Source organism: Sturnira hondurensis, unplaced genomic scaffold, assembly GCF_014824575.4.
Source record: "Sturnira hondurensis isolate 20B ecotype Veracruz unplaced genomic scaffold, ASM1482457v3 Scaffold0019958, whole genome shotgun sequence".
NCBI lineage: Eukaryota > Metazoa > Chordata > Mammalia > Chiroptera > Phyllostomidae > Sturnira > Sturnira hondurensis.
This window is the reverse complement of record NW_028092589.1, coordinates 198099-217196: the sequence shown is the minus strand read 5'-3', so window position 1 is coordinate 217196 and position 19098 is coordinate 198099. Positions and strand designations below refer to the sequence as shown.

At 44.8% G+C, this 19098-nt stretch overlaps 1 long non-coding RNA gene across 1 annotated transcript in view; it reads right to left on the bottom strand.

Annotated features, from left to right (window-relative positions):
• Positions 1-8470: 8470 nt before the first annotated feature.
• Positions 8471-19098, bottom strand: part of LOC118974895 (uncharacterized) — a 121089-nt gene continuing 110461 nt past the window's right edge. The window contains exons 2-3 of the long non-coding RNA XR_005063970.1: positions 11263-11408; positions 8471-8521 (exon numbers count right to left, since the gene is read on the bottom strand). This is a non-coding gene — a long non-coding RNA (uncharacterized LOC118974895). The remainder of the gene's footprint in view (positions 8522-11262; positions 11409-19098) is intronic.

Sequence of the window (19098 nt, the reverse complement as noted above, 5' to 3'; positions counted from 1 at the left end):
TAGGCATGACCAGGATACAAGTCACAGCAATGGACACAGCCGACAATGCGAACACCTATAACGCAGGCTCACATCATGGTGCCTCAGTACAGCACACTAACCATCAACCAGCACGCAGGCATCATCACTGTGCTCACTTCAGGGCAAGACGGATGGGGAGGGGGGCAGGAGGGGCCACTGGGTGGGGTGTGGTCCATGTATATTTGTCCCAGCAGGTAGGCACAGACTGGCCAATCAGAGCAGACATTGGCCAATCAAAGTGGACACCAGCCAATCAGAACAGACTCTTAATGAGAACATGCGCCAACCAATCAGAAGGGGCACCTGCTGCAGACTGGGTCCTGCTGGTGCCCACAGGCTGACTCTGAGCCCCAAGCACAGTAAGCCCTAAGGAATCACCAGAGTACATCAGAAATGTGCTCACAAGACTGCCCTGAACGTAGCAGGATGAAATGGCCTCTCGCAAAATTAGACCACATTCTCTACTGAAAATAGAAAACACTCCCAGCATCGCCCACCACCATGAGAGTGGAACACATAAGTAAAGGGGTCCCAGAACCCACTATCTGGTGCTGGGACTGGGAATATATGGATCAGATCCCAATCCAGGTAAAGTCTCCTCAGGTCAGTTCTGGGAGGGGATGGTCTGAAATGACCAAACTTTGCCTCTTTGTGGAGCAGAGGGGCTGAGGCAGAAGCTGAGCTGCCTGTCAGCCTTGTTTTGAATGCCTCACAGGACCCGACCCAGAAACTGGTCATTTAACAGAGAAGGTGCTCCTTCTAGGTGGGTGCCTCAGGGGCTCCTCATCTGCTCTCTGGATGGCACTGGGTGGACGGACCCAACCTGCCTCTGATCCCCAGGGTGGAGCACAGCGTGTCTGTCTGCAGAGCAGGCATGTGTACAGCACAAGGGTTCAAGGTGACGACCTCCAAGGTGATAAGTCAAGTTCCGCAGTGACAGCTGGATTCACACTCGCTGAGAGCAACAGCCACCCTCCCATCTCCAGCCTGACCGTGCCCAGCAGAAGCCAGCGCACGTCTTGTGAACTGTGTTCTCTGGTGGCTCATGCGTCACTGTGTTGGACTGCAGTGTCACCCAGGCCCGTGGTCCTCAGCCAGGTGGCTTGTTAGAACCCTCTGGGCCTTGCTGGGAAACGCCGACCAACCCTCTGTCCCAGGGCAAGGGCAGCCAACTCTGGCCTAGGCAGTGACTCAAACGGAGAAACAAGGGCAGCAGGCAGAGTCCACGACGAAGTCTGGATGCACTTGCTCTGGGGTCAGGAGAGGAGCTCTGACTCCAACCACAAATTCCCACCACAGTGGTGTCGGGGATGGGCACAGGCATCCTTCCTGTGGCAGTCCAGCTGCCATGACACTCGGGCCTCCCTGTGGTCCGTGCTTGTCCAGACAGCAGCCAGACCAGCCAAGTTCTCAGGGTCTTGGCTGACCAGGAAGAACTGTCAGCTCCAGGTTACTGAACAGTGTGTGTTGCGTGTTTTACCTGCATGGTCTCAAATCTGTGAGGCAGAAACACCTTCAGCAAATGCCCGGAAATGTCAGCAAGATGGTTCAACAGCACAACTGGCCTGTGGCTCCGTCACACAGGCCAGGCCCAGAGGCCTGGCTGCCACAGCCCAGCAACAGCATCAGGCACAGTTTTAAAAATTTTGCTGCTCTGTCTTCCCAGGCCTGCGTTTTGTCCTCCTGGCAGCCAGGGGCTCCTGCACTTCCAGCATCACACTCGTCCAGTCCCAGGAATAGGGAGGGAAGGGGGTGGAAGCCAGTTCCTTTGAACTGCGAGGCCACTACTGCTGGACTTGTTACAGTTGGGGAGCCCTCCCCTCTCTGGAGGAAGGCACCGTTTGTGTCCTGCTACCCCAAGACAGAGATGCCAGGACACAGACAGAGAACGGCAGGAGTTTGTGCCCTTCTTCCCAGTGACAGAAATGTGAAGGCACATCTGGACACTACTCTCCCATCTAAATGGTCCCGAGCAGGAAACCCAGCTCTGCCCGCAAGGTGATGGATGGATGTCAGGGTCTCACCTGGGGCTGCTGGGCACTCCAGCTGGACTCTACTCAAGATTGCACAGGCCTGACTCAGGACAGAGAAATGTGCTCCCCTCGAAAACACAGTCAGAGGGGCTGTGACAGGGAGGTGGTGGGGGGCAGGGGGACTGGCAGCAGTGGACACTCCAGGCCTGACTTCTGGCTCTTATTCCTGGCCCTGTAGGGCTGAGGGCCACAGGCAGGGCCTGAGGGTCTGCAGTCTTAACCGGTGCTGACTCCTCCTCCTGCCAGCAGAGCCCCTGGGATCAGGGCTGAGAGGTGTTTGGCCCCTGCTGGCAGGATCGGAGCTCCCTGTCTGACTGGACTCTGGGTCTTGGGGTGGGATGAAGCTGACCATCAGCTAGGAGCCTGTGAGGAGCCACCCAGCCCCTGACCCCTGGCTCCCAGCCCTGCCCCTGCCAACAGCCCTGACTGTGGTTTGTTTCCGCCAAGCATCTCACTTGGGTGTCTTGGTATTTGGTTTCTTTCTTCTTTGTAAGTGTCATTTGTAAAACTCTAAATGGCCATGGTTATACCTTTGGACTGGAAAGAGCAAAAGTAAAATAACACAAATTAAAAAAAAACCATATATGTGCTATAAAGTGAGTTCCAACAAAGGTCCATTGAATGAAATTATATAAGGTATATTACTTGCTCTCATTGCTAATAATCTAGAAATCAGGTACAGATGGTGACTAGAAAGTCCTTTTCTATAGATGTTATAGCATACACTTCTAAATAACCCCCCAAACAACTCACAATTGGAGTTAGAAATAACCTAAACTGAGTGATGATAAAATTGCTGCGCACAAAAGCCAGATCACTCAGATTCCACAATCAATCAAGGTCAGTGGTTCTCAAGCACCAGTGATTTTGCCCCCAGGGGGTCACTAGGTAAAGCAGGGACACATTTCAACTTGTCATGAGGGCTGAGGTAAGGGAGGGCATTACTGGCTAGCAGTGAGTAAAGGTAATGGATGCTAACAAGCACCTGCAATGCAGAAAAAAAAAACCCAGAAGAAAGAATTGTTGGCCCAAAAGGCCCTCAGTCCTGTTACCAGGAAGACCCAAGTTAGGGGAGTTGGGGGATTTGCCTCCTCGATTCCTGTCCTGCTGGAAAGAATGGATTCAGACTAGGGACAACAAGCACAGTGAAAGTGAGGTAGCAGGGTTATGTGTGAAATGCACTTGACAGGAACCTGCAAGCCTGCACAGAGCTAGTCTGAGTGCCCCACCTGCTAGGGTTTCAGGGCTTTCATGCTTGCAGCAAGCCTCCAGGCTTCCTCTCCCAGCCCTTTTCCCAACCTTGGGATTAACATAGGGTTTCAAAGGCTTCCCTTCCCAGATGGAGAATACAGTACACACAATGTCAAAGGCTCCCTCCAGCTGCTGGTCTCTCTTCTGGTCTCTGAAAATCTTACTTGACCCCACTCAGGACTGCTCAACTCTTAGCTGGGACATGTCCCCCTCCACCTCCCTATCTTGATTTGCTGTCTATCCTGCTTAGCAGTGCTGAGAATGAGGAGCCCTGCTCTATGCAGGAGTCAATGAAGAGTCCAGGAGAATGGAAACTGCACGCACTTTGCTCCCTAGATCTGAAACAATGCCTCTGTCTTTGCACAGACAGCATACAGACTGAGACCTAAAGAACAACAACAACAGCTTGCCATCTTGCAGAGATTGGTGAGTGTCCTAGGCTGAGAAGACACCCACATAAAGTCAGGAGGCAAAAAGGTCTGACACCTTAGGAGACAGAACCACACTGTGATATGCCACAGTGCATGTCTGAGGGTCACTGCTTCTTCTCATTGCCCATACATCACTCTTCAACAGCTGTTCTACAATGTAACTAGAATCAATAATCTTAGTCTTTAGTTCCAAGAATCCACCATCTAAAATTTCCCTTTTGAAAATGTGGACATTTGGCATATTATAAGTTCCTTAGATTACCTACAAGGGGCACAATTTCACTTACAAGATACTTCTGAATTCTAGACCACCATGCATCTAGGTCCTAACTCAGTGAAAATGCAAAGAATGCTGTTACTACTTTATTTAATCAATAATGAACTTATAACCAACAAAAAGAATTTTTCTACCTCTTCACATTGTCTTATCTCTTCATGTTTTCTCCCAAGCTTTAGCTATCTTTAAGTTATATATAACTAAAATACTGTGATTTTTATTATTACACAATAGCTTGCTTACCTTGAAACTCATTAGACTTTTACATTATTACAAATAATAAAATTAAGTAATGTGTGGGAGAAATTACATGCATAATTAAATATGTTTTACATACAAAAGAGTAAGTTAAAGATACAATTTTTAAAAACACCCAATAGCAACAAAACTGGTAAAACACCTGGGAATAAACTTAGCGAGAATGTGCAAGGTCAGTATGAACCGATTCATAACATGCTCCCCAATAAGAGACACCTGAACAACACCGACTGGGGTAGCTCAGTGGCTTGGGTGCCGAGGCGCAGACCTGAAGCTCACTGGTTTGATTTCCAGTTGAGGCGCACGCCTGGGTTGAGGTTTAGCTCCTTGGCTGAGGGTGTGTAAGATGGAACCAATCAATGTTCCTTTCTGTCTCTCTTTCCAGTTCCCATCCCCTCTCTCTAAAAATAAATAATTTTTTTCAAAAAGACACTTGAACAACAGGAAAGTTAACAGCATGCTCTTGGATAGAAAAATATATAATGATCTCTATTTCCCACAGTTACCTAGAAATATAATATGATCTCGATTAAAATATCAGTAAAAAATTTTTTTACTCCTCACCTGAGGACATGCTTATTGATTTCTTAGAGAAGGGAAGGAAAAGACTGGGGGAGAGAAACGTTGATGTGAGAGAGAAACATCAAAGGCTTGCCTCTCCTGTTTGTCCTCACTGGGGACCGATCCCGCAACCTAGGCATGTGCCCTGACTAGAGCTTGAACTACATACAACCTTTCTGTTTATGGGAGAAACTTGGTCCTTCTTGACGGTGCAATAAAGAATTACAGATCAGCCAGTCTCTTAGTGAGAAAGCAGGCTTTACTAGTGATATGTTCTCATGGAAGAGAATGGGCCTTGCCAAGGTGGCATGAAAGGCATAGATTCCAGGCAGGGCAAGGTAAAGGCAGCAACGGGCAAGGGCAAGGGTGGCAAGAGCCTCAGGTCCTTGGTCCTGAGGACTTATATACTTGACAGGATTGGGGTGAAGAACTTGCATATTTATTGGTGAGTAAAGGTGGTGCCAGCTTCCACGGGGGACGTGACTACACAAATGTGGGTATGTGGGGGGTCTGTTAGCCTGAATCCTTATCTCACTCCAGACCCTGTTTGTTCCTTTTGTTCTAAAACAGAAACCTGACAGGAGGCAGATAAAGTTGGGGCAGTCACCGGAAGTTATTTACAGTCTCTTTCGGTAAATATTAGGGAATCCCCAATAAAACAGACAATAATCAGAGGTAGGCAATTAACCAAAGTTGTTTTGTGGGCTTTTTCTTTGGGTGCTATGGACCCCCTCCCACCTACCAACCAGACTTGGAATGAACACACAGTTTCAAAGGCTTTCTTCCCCAGACAGGTAAACAACACATAGAACTTCATGGTCTCCCTCTTCCCGTGCTGCCATGATGTTTCTTGTGATGTTCCGAACACCTGGCACTATTGTCAGATCAGGCTCAGGGCGGCTGAGTCAGTGGGTGAGACATGTCTCCCCCCTCCTCCTTGTCTGGGTTTGCTCTCTATCCTACATAACAGGACAAGGCTCCAGCAGACTTAGCTACATTGGCCAGGGATCAGCAAAATTTTTTAAAGTAAAACAAGCTCAATTTAAGTTTGCCTGTTAAAATAAGGAAGAATTAAAAGGTGTATTGTATTATGAAGCTACAGTAAGTACAGCAGTGGATTTATGCCTTATGAACAGACAGATTGATGGAAAAGAATACAGGGTCAATTAGTATATACAGATCCATATGGAAATTGTGTTTTGTTTAGTTTTTTAAATTTATTGATTTATTTTTCATTTGGAACATCTATCCTTTGCCTCTCATGCTCCCAACTGGTGACCTGGCCCACAACCTGTCACAAGTGGGCACAGGTAACCAGGTTCTTGATGACTGCAAACAAAGAATTGAATAGAACACAGAGAGTTTATAGCAGACAGATGGAGAGCAGATTTATTAAGCAATAGTACACTCCACAGAACATGGGAGCGGGCTGACTCTGAACACAGATTGATCTCAGGAGCTGGAGGAATTCTATATTTACAAAGTGATATTTCTTGGCTAGTTTTGGTAGGGTTTTATTGCCCGTGTAAAAGTAGTTATATTACTTTAAAGTTACTGCGAATGTGGTTTCCCATGATCTTCCTTGATTGACCACCAAGGAAGGGGGTCCCACAAGGCTGATTCATTATAGTGCTATTATAATGAACCAGGGGTCATGTAGCATATTCTGCACAGGTGCAGTCATGATTCACCATGATTCAGTGCTTTTCCAGAAAGCAGGAACAACTGGTCTTAGAACAGGGTCTCTGTCCTGTATCGATGTCCTTTATCTCAGCCCTGGAGCAGCTCCAGAGTTTCCTCCTGACCGTCTGCTGCCTCAAACCCAGGCATGTGCTCTGACTGGGAATGGAACTGGTGACCTTTTGGTTTGCAGGCAGACGCCAGCCCACTGAGCCACCCCAGTCAGAGCCATTGCTTGAGTCTTGCATGTGGCTTGACCAGGGATTAAACCTGCAGCCTTGTTTACTCCCTCCCAAAAAATCCTGCATAGATATAAAAAACTTCACATGCACCCTGGCTGTTGTGGGTCAGTAGACTCAGCTCACAGGCTTGTGAACCAAACGGTCGTGGTTGGATTCCCAGTCAGGGCACATGGCTGGGTTGCAGACCAGATTCTCAGTTGGGGATGTGTGAGAGGCAACTGATTGATGTATCTCTTACACACATCGATGTTTCTCTCCCTGTCTGTCTCCCTTCCTTCCACCTTCTCTAACAATAAATAAATTTAAAAATAAACTTAGCATGAGCAACAAAATTGGATTCAACATTTAGGGATGACCCACTATACCCAACATTTCCTTCTGATCTGCACCAAGGTGTTTTCCCAAAGTGAACACCAGATGGCAGAAGAGAGGCACACTTTTTCAGTGGTCATATTGTACTGTAAAGCAAGTTTCAACAAACTTCAAAACATTGAAATTATGCAAAGCATATTGCTGACGCTAACTGCAGTCAATCTAGAAATCAGTAACAAATGGTTACTAAAAAGTCCTTCTTTTTAAAAGTGATGAAATGTACATCTAAATAACATTGGATTCCACATTCCTAGATGATACACTATACCCATTTTTCCTGCGGACCTGCAATAAGGTATCGTTCCCCAAAATAACCACGAGATGGTAGCAGAGACCGACAAATGCGATGCATATCCTACTAAGGGTCTGGTTGAAAGACTCCTTCGCTTTTACCTTGAGTTAGGAAGACAGGCACACTTTTCACTGTCCCCCCAAAACAGAACTACACAATGTCATCACCGTTTTCTTCCACTGCTCTCTGGAATTTCCCCATTCCATTGTCCCACAACATTGTTCTCTTTTGGAGCAGAGAGCTCTTCCAGGTGTTTTATGCAGTCTTCCAGGGCATAGAAATTTCTCTCCATAAAGAATTCAGAGAGACAAACTAAATGGCCGTGGGAAGGAGCAAGGTCTTCTGAGTACTGTGGAGGAATCAGGACTGGGCAGCCCAGCTGGAACCATTTTCCCTGGTCACCAAAGAGATACGTGCTCTCTCACCTAACCCTAACCTTCCGCATCTTCTGCTCACAAATTCCAGATTCTTTCCCTCAAGTGGAGCTTCCAGTTGGTCTGATGGGGAGCCCTACCTGTTGCCAGGAACCTGCTGGCTTTCCAAAACCAGCTCCTACTGCAGGACTCCCTCCCAAATTCATCACAAGGGCATCATCACCTCCTTTGGGTGAAGACCGCCCTTTGGAGGGGCAAGTGGTAGTTCCTTTGTTTGCCCACAACCTCTCCCACTCCACATTATTCTCAAATAGCAAAGATTCATCCTCCCGACACACACACGATCTTCATGGAAATGGAACATTTTCATTATGTTTCAGTGGAGAACCACGTGTGGAAATCCACTCATGAAGGTCCCCCACCATCCCGCTTAATTCCTGTGGAGACCAAACTGCAAAGCAATTCATGTAACCAAGCTGGTGCACATGATTTTCGAAGCCTGATTAGGACACTTTCAACATGTTGCCTGTCTCCTGCGTGCCATGTGTGATCTGTCCTCAGTGAACATCTGCCGTCGAGGGCTCTCCACTGCACCTGGTCTGCCTACCTGTGGGAGAAATCTCCAGCATGAAACTTCGCAGTCCACTTCTGACACATTCAGTCTGTCACAGCATCGTCTCCACACACACCACAGATCTTTTCTTGCCTTACAGTTGCCCTTGTACCTTTCTTGAAATGACTACGCCAAAGGGACTGAAAATGCTGCTTATGCTCATGCTTCTTCTCTGTGAAAATGGCCAACCATACATTTACCACTTGTGGTGAGATTTTTTATCACACGCTGATAGTACACCTGTCATGTTACAGTATAACACGCTGGTTTCAAATAAAGTTAAAGGCAAGTCATGGTATCCACTGCAACCCCAACTCCTAATCCTAACGCCAAACCATGCCATGCACCAGACACCAGATTGAGTGTCTAAAGCCTGTCCCTGACCCCAGATGCATGACTCTAGACACCATACTCCAGAGAATAGTCTTTCCTCCTATTCAAACCTGTAAACCCTTGAAATGTAATCATCTCATGTCTAAAACCATAAAGCAGGTTTCTGTGAAACCAGTTATATTAAATCAAGCAAATTAAATAATGCAATGATGACATACATAGTATGGGTTACATAAGACCTGAAATGCATGAGGCTGCTGCTTCCATATCAAGGCATACCCTTCCAAAGCAAAACTGATTGAAGTAAATGAGTAAATGTGGTGTCCTCCTGATTAAAAAATTCTGGGTAGCAGGAGAAGCTATTCACAGCATAAGAAGACCATCCACGAAATTGAAGGAAAAGGTTGCACATTACACTTTCAATCAAACTCTTTCTTCCACAACAAAGAGCTGTATGACTCATCAATGAAGAGACACCTATATTATTTTAAACATTTTATTTATTTATTTTTAGAGAGGGTGAGGAGGGGAGAGAGAGGGAGAGAAACATCAATCTGTGGTTGCCTCTCACATGCCCCCTAGACCCCTTTGGTTTTGAGCACCCCTTAGGTACGTGCTCAACCACTGAGCCGTAACACCCAGGCAGACATTCATAATTTTAAAAAGCTTAAATAGTGCCTTCTAATGAGAAGACATTCATAGAAGTGGCAAAAAATACCAGAGAAGATGTTCCATGGCTACATCCCAGCACAATACCCCTTTCCAGACGCTACAAAGGCTATAATGAGAAAGCAAGACTGAGAAATGTTTATGATCACAAACTAATATTAGAGCAACTGACCATTTCTTTTGTTAATGTAAAATATTGCAGACCTTGTATAAAATGGTTTGACGTTTCCTCAAAAAAACTTATCTTACTCTGTTCAATACCTCTACTTTGAAATACAATCTGAGAAATTGAAGACAGATGTCATGACAAACTTATACATGATTATTCATAACAGCACTGTGAATAAGAACTGAAAGGTAGAAAGTATTCAAATGTCCATCCACAGGTAAACAAATACACAAAATTTGGTTATTCTGTCACCGAAAAGGGACTGGACCCAAGGCGGGGGGGTTGCCCTGGAAAGGTCTCATGTGTGTAGGTTCTTGACGTCCTGCAGCAGAATTTCACAACACAAATCTGGGGAGTTTTGAGAGTTTGTGTATTAAATCCAAGGGCAGTGAAACAAAGAAAGGTCTTCAGAGAGAAGAGGCACAATCACAGCAGCAAGAGTGAGCACAGGCAGAGCTGCTTCTTGAGAAACAGAAAAGTTAGACGCAAAGAAGGTCCTTGGAGACAGGATCAGGGGGTGAAGCCAGATGAGCTGTGGCTGCTCCCCTGACTGCAGGTCTCCTGGGGACCTTTGGAGAGAAGGAGAAACAAAGTGAAGATAGGCAGCAAAGAAGAGAGGGCTCGTGTGTGCTCAACAAACAGTGCACACGGGGCCCTTTTTTTAGGGTTTTACCTGTTTTCTAATGTTGAGGACTTTAGAGGAGGTCTTAGAAGAGTCATCTGCACAGAATACTCAGCTTTCCAGGGCCAGGGGTGTCACTGATGTGCTGATGCAACAAAACGAGCACACGGAGTGATCAGGGTCCTGCTCTGGGGACCTTCTCCTTCAGAAAAGTCACCAGAAAAGGGCTGGGACTGAGGTGGGTCTTCCCCTGTGTGGTCTGGAATGTGTGAACCATTTGCTCTCAAATGTCCTTGGTTAGGGAAGATAAGGGCCTCAGATTTATTACCTGGCTGTAAATTGCTAGGCCTTATTTAGCTATCAAACTCACTTTTGCCATTCCACTTGCCAAGGAATTGTCCTACATTTTTTACAAACCTGCCTCAACTCCATACACTTGGGGATTCATATTGGCATTGAATTTGTCAAAATGGTCATCTGTTGACAGACACCAGACAACAGAGACAAACTCAGAATCCTGGACAGAGACCTTTGACTCCAAAACCTGGACCCTGGAGTGGACTCAAACCAAAACCAGGACTGCAGGCCCAAAGCCTCAAGCCCAAAGCCTTGTCCCCTCACGCAAGCCAGATCATGAGGTCCGAAGGCCAAACACCAGATGCCAGGGACTGACATTGGACCCTTAATACCAGATTCCATTCACCAAAACCAAAAGCTTCATCTGCACATGAACCTCACATGCAAACCCTGGACACAAAGCCACATCCTAAGAGGTGCAGGACTGTAGACCCACAACCAAATACATTTTGACTCTGAAGCACAGACCCTGGACACAGGACGCAGATCTATAACCAAGACACCAAGGCCAGATTTTGGACTTGGAACCCTTTGCCAGGCCCCTGTTGCCAGAGGCCACAGGCAGGAGCTGAACCAGTTCCTCCCATTTTAAAGAACCCCGTGATTCAGTAAGATAAAACCTTTGTCTCTCCAAGTGCAAACTGCAAAATTTTACCACACCCAGCAGAAATAGGCCAAAAGACCAAGTCAAGAAAAAGGATGCTGACCTTGGAGGGCAGACGTCCATGATCTCTCAGCTGCAACAGGTTCAGGAGTTGGCACTGTCTCACCATTCATTCCACACTGCCAGCTTTTCAAAACTGTCGGGGATTAAAAAGAGATTATTTTCCACAAAACTTGTCGACTCTAACACCTGTATGATAATAATTAAAATAACATAAGATATAATCATAAGATCGATGCAAGATATTCAACATTTAATACATGCATGAGAACAAAGGAATACTGGACACTGAGGTGTGATATCAGGTATATAGGACCTTTGGGAGTGTGGGGAAACAGGGTCTTATAGAGGTAAGATGGGAGATAGAGACAGGACATTTATGAAAAGTGCAACCTTCGTGGAATGTTACTTTTTGGTAGGCAATTCTACAAACTATACGGTGCAAGCTAAACTAATAAACTTTTCCGAATTTCATTAATGTAGTCATTCAGTTGAAAATAGGTTGCTTTGCTAAAATTGTTAAATATTGTGGCAACAGCAGCAGACACAGCCTGGGAGAGAGACCAGCTGCCAGGAGGGCCCTGTATCGCCCACAGGGGGTCAAAGGTCTGAGCTTCGCTGTCCAGTGCAGTGTGGACCGTCCTCCTCTGCCTGCAGCCATCGGAGTGTGGTGGAGCCCGCCAGTGCAAGGCAAGTGACCGTGAAGCCTCAACCAGGAGGCGAGCCATGGCCACACAGGTGGGACAATAAGATTTGTCATCTCAAGTGACACATGACACGGCAGCAGAGGGCCACACTTGGGACAATTTTCAAAGGGACCATCTTGTGCTAGGGCAAATTTTAACAAGTTTCAAAGGACTGAAATTATATACAGTATGTTTCTTTCTGTCATTGCTGTTAACATAGAAATTAGGAAGAAAAGGTAACTAGTTAGTCCTTATATATAAAACTTACTACATACACATCTAAATAACACTGCAATCATCATTCATTGGTATTCTACTACAGTCAACCACTTCCCCCCCCCGCCCCCCGCCAATAACATGTTATTCCCAAAATGCCCACGAGATGGCAGCAGAGAGGCACACTTGGAACGCTGCCAGTTCCTTAGCCAAAAAGTTCATTCGATTTTTAGGTAAAGACACAATGAAAGAGACGTTTTTCATTTTCACCAATAATTTTATTGAACAACATATTCACCATTTTGTCCCACTGCTTTGTGTAGTCTTTCAGGCACTTTCATAATCTCATCTTCCCAAAAGTTTTCATCTTTTGGGCAAGCCAATTAAAAGCCAGTTTCAACAAGCAACACAGCACTGAAATTATATACGTTCCTCTAAGTGCTCCTACTACACCGAAGCTAGAATTCACTAAAACTGAGTGACGGGAAAGTCCCTGTATCTGGTAGTTATGTAATACACTTCTAAATAAACACAAAAATAAATAACCACTAAATAGTTTTGAATTACAAAATAAACGGAATGGGGATAAAGACACCACATCCTAAAACTTATGAAAAACATCTTCATCCTTAAATGCACAGTCTCAGAAATAAAGCTGAGAATTTACAATTTTGTGCCCATACTTATAAGCTAAAACAGTAAGTGAAATCTACAGAAAGTAAACAGAAACATGCACACTGACATATCTGCAAGTGTATATACATAAAATGATGGCCATTCTTTTTAACTCTTGGGTAGAATTTTGAATAAATGTTTTCTCATTGTTTAAGTAAGCAGCAACTAAGTAAGTTAAAATGCTTTTCACCCACACTTGGAACTTTTTGAAAAATGACTACATTTAGCTATAAAGCAGGTTTCAACAAATGTCTCACAAGCTATGTTTATTGCTCTCTTTGCCACTAATCTGAAAACCAGTCACAAGGTAACTACAAAGTCCCTATATTTAGAGGTTTTAAAATACACTTCTATACACCTTCCCAAAATAAATCACAGTCAGAGTGGAAAATAATTTACACAGCAAAATAATAAAAACACTGCATACCAGACTAAGATCTTTCTGGTTTCAAAAATGATCAAAGCTTCAAACTGTTTCTCAACCAAAGGTGATTTTTGCCCCCAAGAGGACTTTAGGCAATGTACTGAGCCATTTCAGATTGTCCTGGGGGGAGGGAAGGAAGTGAGGGTGTTGACAGTGAATAAAGGTATTGGATGCTAACAGGCACCAACAATGCAGAGGACAATCCCCCAGGAGAATGAATTCTCTGGCCCAAAACGGTGCTGAGAATTAGAAACCCTACTCTGTATCATGAAGACCCCATTAGAATACAAACAGCATAGCCCTTTGCATCCTACATTTCAAAGGCCGCCTTTCTTGGAACAGGAAGCCTGAAGATGAAACTTAAAGAACAAAAAATGCCAGCCATCTTGCCAACATTGGGGAGAAGGGGCCTGGGCAATAGGTCAGGAGGCAAAGGAAGATCTGTCCACTTAGGAGACCAGATCACACTGTGATTACACAGAGTAGTCATCTGAGGATCCCTGCTTCTTTCCATTGCTCATACATCACTTTAATAACTGATTCATGGTGTCACTTAGAACAAAGAATCTTACTCTGTTAGATTCCACACTTGACCATCTGAAGTTTTCCTCTTTGAAAATGTGGACATTTGTTACCTTCTGTGTTCCTCAGATGACCTACTTGGGGCACATTGCCTGTCACAAAATACTTCTGATTTCTAGAACACCATGCTTCCAGGCCCTAAACTCATTTAAAATGCTAAGAAGGATGTTACTATTCTATTTAGTCATTAATGTGCTTATGAGTAATGAAGACAATTTTTCTTTTTTCCCCCAATTTTTATTTAATTATTTTTCAAGTATAGTTTTCTGTCTATTACTCCCATCCCATCCCACCCCCCATCCTCCCCCCTCCCTCCCATTTCCACCCTTCTCAGTTGTTGTCCATGTATCCTTTACATATGTTCCTCTAAATCCCTCCCCTATTTCCTCTGAAATTCCCTCCTCTCTCCCCTCTGGTCACTGTCAGCCTGTTCTCTATTTCAGTGTCTTTGGTTATATTTTGCTTGCTTGTTTGTTTTGTTGTTTCGCTTCCTGTTAGAGGTGAGATCATATGGTATTTGTCCTTCAACACCTGGCTTATTTCATTCAGCATAATGCTTTCCAGTTCCATCCATGATGTTGCAAAAGGTAGGAGCTCCTTCTTTCTTTCTGCAGCATAAAATTCCATTGTGTATATGTACCATAGTTTTTTGATCCATTCATTTACTGACGGGCACCTAGGTTGCTTCCAAATCTTGGCTATTGTAAATTGTGCTGCTATGAACATTGGGGTGCATAGGTTCTTTGGGATTGGTGTTTTAGGGTTCTTAGGATACAATCCCAGCAGTGGAATTGCTGGGTCAAAAGGCAAGTCCAATTTTAGTTTTCTGAGAAAATTCCATACTGTTTTCCATAATGGTTGTACCAGTCTGCAATCCCACCAACAGTGGACCAGAGTCCCCTTTTCCCCACACCCTCTCCAACATTTGTTGTTTATTGCTTTGTTTATGATACCCATTCTCACCAGTGTAAAGTGGTATCTCATTGTGGTTTTAGTTTGCATCTCTCTGATAGCTAGTGATATTGAGCATCTCTTCATGTGTCTCTGGATCCTCTGTATGTCCTCCTTGCAGAAGTGTCTGTTCAAGTCCTTTCCCCATTTTTTAATTGGGTTAGTTGTGAAGACAATTTTTCTAACTCATTAGAAATTTCTAACACATTACCTCACTTCTTCCTGTTTTCTTTCAGGCTTTAACTATTTCTAGGTCACCTACAGCTACAACCATGTAATGATCATTATTGCATGAGAGCATGTTTACCTTCATAACTCATGAGAATCAACAGAAAAGTACCACAAATAGAATTTATTGCAGTGATGGGAAAATAACATGCAGAAATAAATACATAGAAATAGTCAATTAAATATGTAATTTTTTTAAAAAGACTCAATAACAACAAAATAGGTAAAGAAACAAACAAACCTGGGAATAAACTTAACAACAATGTACAGGATCTGTATGAACAAAACTGGACATTGCTATGCAATAACAGACACTTTAACAAATGAAAAATGTCTTGTTTTTGGTCTAAAAAATGGGTATCATTGTATACCTGATACAGGTGCAGCCAAGGGGGGGGCCAAAAGAAGATTTGGAATGAGGTCCAGAACTCAGAGTGTATAGGCATATTGGAGAGCCATATAAGATGTCCTCCCCCCTCCCCCCAGAGGTGTGAGTTGGGGGAAGGGACACATGGAGCAGGAACATGCAGGGCTGTTTTGTACAGCCACGGGCCTTGTGGCTAATCCATGGCCTGGTCATTTAACATATCTATAGCCTTGGTGGGTCACTTGGATATGTTAAATGGCTGTGGCCAGGCTTGGAGCCAGGGGGATGAAGTCACTTCCTCCCAAGATGTAACTGGGGCAGGTCCCCTGAGTTACAGCGCCTGCGTAGGAGCTTGGAGAGGATTGGCTCTAGGACATGGGGCCACACCTGCCCACACTCACGATGGCAGCCCAGTAAACTTGTAATAATACAGAAATACTGGCAGGTGTAACTGATTGTGGGAGGAGTCGGAAATAGGGGTACAGAGGAAAATTGGTGAGGAGATTTAAACCCAGACATGGCAGCCATTGGAGAAAGGGCCACACGGTTTTGGAAGAATGTAGACCCCTGCAGTCATGTAAGGGAGAGCCACACGGTTTGGGGCAGAGTGAGGACCCCCTCTTGGCGAGGTGAAAGAGAACACCATGCAGCTTTGCCAGAATGGAGATCCCTGCGGCCAGGTGAAGAAGAAAGACATGCATTTTTGGTGGAATGCAGACCCCTGCAGCTTCGGTAGAAGAGGCCCATGCAGCTTTGGGGTGCTCTTTTCTGGCTGTGTGGCCTGGAAAGCAGGAGAGACTTTGACTGGAACTTGGTGCAAAGAACTCTTGCCAGTGGAAGGTGCCGCATGACTTTGGATTAACTGGAGATCCTGCCTGATGCCAACACAGCTGACGATACCAGCAGCCTGGAAAAATGGACATGTGCTCTTTTCCTGATTTACGGTACCCAGAGTTAGAACAGGGGGAGAAGGGAGCGCTGTGTGTGTGTGTGTGTGTGTGTGTGTGTGCAGGTGTACACCCTAAGGGACTTCAGTATTTTAATGAAGGCGTTAGGCCTGAATAGCATTAAATAAACATTTTGTTTCCTTTTCACAAATCTCTGGCATTGAGAGATGTCTTTCCAATTGGCGGTGGACAGTCGAGCCCAGTAGGTATTAGTATACCGTCCTTGAGAGGGGCCTCTGTTTTCTGTAACAGTTTTTGGCATCCCTCGGTGGGCCAAATATTGCCCCCACCTTGGACCCCTGTTTGGTAACATATCCATTTACCAAATTTATTTATAACTGAAATATAATTTAGATAAGTACAGAAATGTGGTCTCACAGGAAGTGGCCAACTAAATTGGACCTGAGACATGTACCCCAGAAACGGTCTGGTCCCCCTTTCCTGCTCCCCACAGGGTGGCTATATCTGACCCCCTCACCACCCCTCACCTTATAGACCCCACGCAGGTCACCTCCTGCCCCTGGACTGCATTGTTTGCATCACGTTAGGCTGTGAGCACCACCTCGTGACGATGGAGACCAGCAGCCCGCAGCGCCTGACCTCCAGTACCTGTAATTGTGCATCCCCCACCACAACTGCCCACCTCTCACACCTGCCAGCCTAAATTTGCCTCCCCCCCAGCCCCACCCACATCTGTGGCCCCTCTAACCTCCATCACAGTCCTGCTTCTGACCTTAGACCCCACCCCCATCTGTAAGTTTTATTTTTCGTGGTCCATTTAAACAACAATAGCCAGGAATCAGGTACACTTGTGGACATGCAGTGTAATGAAGAAATACATTAATAATGTATACTTTATAAAAATAAAGATAACTCTGAAAAAGAACTTGTCCAGACAATAAAAATAAAAGACACAAACTGGGAGAAAATATGAATGACCTAAAACATGGGGTGAAAAAACATCAAAAGTGAAAGAATGGGAAAAAATACACAGGATGGTGCAAAAGCAGCTTTACAGTTATTCACATGGACAATAATGTCATAATTATTAAGTAGTAAGACAACAATAAACTTTGTTTTTCATTCTCACAACTCTAAACCTACTTTTGCCCCACCCTGTCTTATGCAAACATAAACCACGTGAAAATTACATACTCACATGCAGTGGACTTCACGGTAACAAGCATGACTAGAGATGAAGAGCACCTCATATCGATCAGTTTAATTTACCAGGAAGATCTAAATTCATAAACAATGTCATAAACATAAATTATATACAACAGAGACACAAACAAAAATGTATACTCATAATAGATTTAACAAACCTCTCTCATCAGAAATACAGCATTCCACTTTCACAAACAAGAAACCACCTCAAAAAATTCAGTAAGGATATGAGAAACACCATGAGCAGCAAATTGGATTCAACATTCACAGGTAATCAACTATACACAGCTTTTCCTGCTGACCTGCCCCAAGGTGTTATTGCCAAAATGACCATGAGATGGCAGCAGAGATGCACACTTGGAACATTTTTTTACAACAACCATATTGTAATGAAGTTTCCAAAAAAATTCAAAGGATTGAAATTACATAAAGTCGCTGGATCTCATTGTAAGTAATCTAGAAATCAGTTGTAAAGGTCACCAGAAAATTCTCACATTTAGAAGTTATGAAATTCACTTCTAACTAATCCTCCAAATGAATCACAATTGAAGTTAAAATATCATTTCAACTGAATAATATTAAAATACTTTTAAAACCTATGAGAAATGTAGAAATCAATCTGCACATTAGAGGAAAACAGTTCAAAATTCACATATTTTGCACCCATACTACAAACCCAGAAAAATAAATTGAATCCTGGAAAGTAGAAGAATAGAAAGAGGCAAGGACAGATGTCTGGAAGGGAATATACTTAAAACAATAGCAGCTATTACCTGTTTGGGTGAGATTTTGAATTCATTTTTATCTTTCTGTATAATTCAAGTCAGCTGCCACAAAAATAAAAAAGCATTCGCAGTTTGGGTAATAAAACAGTACAAGAGGAAAACTTGGCATAATTTAAGAATAAATAGACTGCTGTGGTAACAACACCACAGGCCTTTTCTCTGCTCTCCCAGCCCAATCTCCTCCCTCAGAGGGGCCCCTTTTCCAAAGTGCACTTTTTGTGTGTGCAAATGCAGCCCAGCAGAGAGGAAATGACAGGCCAAGACCTGAAAGAGCAGAGCACTGCTGGGAGGCACAGCCTGAGGGGGAACTTGCCCTGGGGCTGCCTCACTTGGGGGGGGGGGGCAGAGCTCACAGCCAAGACTCTTCACAACTGAACAGCAGCAGCACTGGGCTGACCCACACAGGTGCTGCTTCATGATTCACCTGGAACAACACTGAGCTTCCTAACAGCCATGCTGCACTCACACCCATTAGTACCAAAACACAGCTATTTGCACTAAATAGAGTTTCCTTCTTCCCCAGACCCCAACTCTGGAACTCCTCCTGGCATTGACTTGGAGCCAATGACCATCAGTTCACAGATACCAGATGCCACAGACAGACTCAGGACCAGACACAGGCCCTTGACTCCAGAACCTGGGCCCCAGAGCAGATCCAGAACCAAAAGATAGACCCCAGACCCCGGCCCGAATCCCAAAACTGTCCCCACGACCCAGACCAGACCATTGACCCTGAATGCCAGACCCCAGATGCCAGAGACTGATGGCAAAGGCTGGACACTAGATTCCAAACATCAGACATAAGAGCCAGAGCTGCACTGGACCCTCCACACACACACCCAGGACATGAA